The following is a 3,704-nucleotide window of genomic DNA, read 5'->3' on the forward strand; positions in this document are numbered from 1 at the left end:
TAGCACTTTCAGAGGGAGTCCCAGCAGGTGGTCAGCACTTTTGGAGTTTGATCTCAGTGAGAGTGTCTGAAGCCATGAAATGTGGGGGCAAACCCAAACCATGGGGAAGGGCACAAATGGTAGAGCGATCACAGGGCTGCAAGCGGAGCTCCACTTTAAAAGGGGTCAGATGGCTTTTTTATCTCTGCTAAAGGCGCTCGGCTAAAGTGACGTGATGCACAAAGGACAGGCACTGTGTTGACTGACAGACATTAGAGGAGGAGGTTAATGCTATTTTGCATACAGCCATACAACCTGAACAAAAGGACAACAAAGCTGATGCAACAAAAAGAAAGTGGAGCAAGTTTCTGAGTTCTCATTCGAGACAGGAGGATGAGAAATTGGACACATTAAGTGATGGATGCTAAACTGTCAGTTCTAATAGGCAGCAAGGCGGTAGCACTGTACTGCTGCTTCAGGAGTCCATGGGAGAACAGTACAATGATCAACACAAGGGAGCCAATTAAAAAACTGTCTTTGGCAGCCAACTGCATTAAACAGACCCTCATGTGACGCTGGAAACACATCAGCATCCACAGAGAGGGCTTCTTATTTTATTTTTATTTTCAACAAAAACCTACCCAGCAATTTCAGTCTTCACACTACAGGCTACTATCGATCTGTGGTCTCCTGTTAAATCATGGAGCCTCCACTTTAATTATTTCTAACTGACTGGCTGCAGGAGAGTCTGCTTTCACCCCTTGTTATGGTGTAAAGGGATGAGGGCTGACATCATTTCCTCCTCTGATAAGATGGAGAGGCAAATGACAAGGTCACTGAGGTGGAGGAGGTGAGGCTTCAGTCTATTCTAAAGATAACACGTTTCGGCGAAGGTTTCTTTATAGTGTTGCCTGCAGAGATCAAACACTAAGGCTTCTTTTTTTCACTCTGCGATTGAATTTGTCTCAGTTCTCCGAGTTAGGTTGTTTTTCTCCCACTAATTGGAGAGAAGACTCACAGATGGATGCAGGAGATAGTTGAACTGAGGAAGGTCACTGATATGAAGTTCCTTTTTTTCTTTCAAAATGCTTTGAAATGGTTTCAAAAGCGATGGGTTTTTGTTAAAAAGAAAATCTCATGAGACAGCAAGGCATTACTGAACTGGGAGAAATCTGCCAGGTGACCATAGGTATAGAGAAAACATGTTGGCAAAAGAGATTTGTTCTAAATATGGTACAGTTATTTTGGTATGGGAACTTCGACACTAAAAGAACAATTATGCTGGAAGCAACTAATTATATGCTGAGCAGTCAATCTTATGCCAATCAAAGGATAGTTACGGCAAACAAACAGCTTTTTAACTCGTGATTGCAATGCTTTTACAGAGCAAAAGCATTCAAACAATTCCTGCAACTTCAATAATGAATGAAAGTATGCCACACATGGAAAACACATCAGAGACAATCCAAAACATGTGGACGGGCCCTCACAAGATAGTGCTTGTTGAACCCAGACAAAAAATGTTGTCTACAAAGCTGCTGCATCCTCACTCTGAAATACTTTGAACAACATCTAAAAATTGTCACTGTGTCTCTACAGTAGAAGAAACATTAGCAGACTTGGTGACAGAGATAGTGAGTGCAGAGTGCCAAAGATGTTTGAGTGTGCCCATCCGACCCTAGGTCGTAACCGCCAGGAAGGGCGAGGCCGTCTGGAAATAGCACTTCCCAACAAGCTTTTGGTGTCTCCTCGTTTTACACTTATATGCCTGACGGTTCCACCTGACTGACATTTACAGAGTGTTAATATACACTCAGTGATACAAATAAAAGCTCCGTGAGCTCAACTCCGTGAGCTATTGAGCAGGTCATGAGTTTAAGGTCTTGCGGTTTTTACCATGAGGTGCCACAGTCAGTCTCCCTTGTCTTCTGGCAGAGGTGATTCCCTGCATTGCTGTGGTTTGCCAGCAGCGGACAGCCGCCGGTTCATCTATCACCATCCCTACCCCACGGATTTCCACTGTCATGTTGTAACATCTGTCCAGCACCATGCCAAATATATTAAAGAATGATAGTTTGTAACATCTGCAGCATTTGTAATAACTGTGGCTCATCTGTTTGATGATCAGTATATCAAACACATGTCTGTCAGTCAACCCCCAGAAACAAGGAGAGTGACAACCTGTTGCTAAAGAGCTGGGATCAGTTGAGTTAAAATGCTGCTTCACTGGCCACTTCCTGCAACCAACACAAAAATACCCCTAGGTCACCCAAAAGGGGGCCAATGCTACTAAACCTAGTGGTACGGAAGCAGGAGCTCAAGGTTCAATAGGCCAAAGGTCCATAGATCTGTCAGGACATATTTTCTGTCCTTACATCTTCATCTGGTGTTTTGAGTTATGAGGGTCTCTGGTACGGTGGAAATACAAACAGAACTCACATGCAACTCATTGGAATCCAAACAAAGATTTAAATGGTCGCCGTTCCATCAAAGAGGCTCTCAATCACCAGTCATAAAGACCAAAAATTTGGAGGGGTTTGGTTTTTTGTAAACACGCATGCAAATATGTCCAGCAGACCCTTTCAACTGCTGACCACACTGGACTGAAATGAATGAGTCATTTGAGGAACTGAATTCCAAGCTTCCAGCCCAGATAAATCAAAACTTTTCAGCATCCATCTGGTTGGTGACCGTGTGCTTTTGGTCAAAATATTAGGACATGGGGTTTTAATCATGTGCATCAATCTCTGGTCAGGATTTTACAATTATTGTCTGTAAGCAGCGGGAAACTTCTCGCCACACACTATTTGAGGATTGGACTGAGACACTGGGCAGACGGACTCATCTTTCCAGTTGAGGGAATGTCAGGCCGCCCGGGTAAATTCCTTTCCCCTAGTTTGGAGAATGACTCCCTGCCCTTTGCCCCACAAATCTTCAGGTCCACAGGTCCTTTACTTTTGGAGTCAAAGATGGCTGTCCATTGGTGTCATGGCCCTTTGGAAGAGAAGAAAGGGAGGCCCTCCTATTCTCAGTCACGTCCACATGTGATTCTTTAAACAGGAACCTGCTGTGCGGCCAATGGGACGCTCGTTTGTCATGTTGCCCCCTGCTGTTGACAACATGAGTCCAAATATTGTACGGCATTTATTTTTCCAAATCGAACTCCAAAGTGAGCTCCACCAGTTCAATTCAAGGAGCAAGACATTTATAAGTGTTGTGTGTTAAAAGTGTGTCATGAGTGTGTTTAAAACCAATACTTGGAAGTTAAATAAGAGATGGGGGATGAGACAGAACTGTAGTCATTAGTAGTCATTAGTCATTAGTCATTGTAGTCAATAGCTCTCTCTCTCACCCCATCGGGTGATCAAAACCCCGGTGACAGGTGGCAACACTGTCCACTATAGGAACGAGGATTGGTGGCCTCATGCACGGTGAAGAGTGACATATTTCACAACAAAACAAGTTTTGGAGAACCTAAACCAGCTTTACAAATGCTGTTGATTTTGTTTTTTCTGTCAGTTGACTTAGCAATTCTATATCATTATTATTAGCATTATATGGGAGAAATCTGAGACAAAGCAGTGCCCAATCACCCCTGCTCTTGCTTATACTACTGATGTTGCACATTACGTTGTAATGATGGGGCTTCATATGGAGCTAGAACAGTGACAGTAACCTGTGGTATTGAAAATAAAATTTGGCATTGAAACAACAAATATTGGCAT

The 3,704-nt window shown here is 43.3% G+C and overlaps 1 long non-coding RNA gene across 1 annotated transcript in view; it reads left to right on the forward strand.

Annotated features, from left to right (window-relative positions):
- Window positions 1–715: 715 nt before the first annotated feature.
- The window catches only part of LOC117938894, a 20,061-nt gene continuing 17,072 nt past the window's right edge, over window positions 716–3,704 (forward strand). The window contains exon 1 of the long non-coding RNA XR_004655499.1: window positions 716–725. This is a non-coding gene — a long non-coding RNA (uncharacterized LOC117938894). The remainder of the gene's footprint in view (window positions 726–3,704) is intronic.

Source organism: Etheostoma cragini, chromosome 23, assembly GCF_013103735.1.
Source record: "Etheostoma cragini isolate CJK2018 chromosome 23, CSU_Ecrag_1.0, whole genome shotgun sequence".
Classification (NCBI taxonomy): domain Eukaryota; kingdom Metazoa; phylum Chordata; class Actinopteri; order Perciformes; family Percidae; genus Etheostoma; species Etheostoma cragini.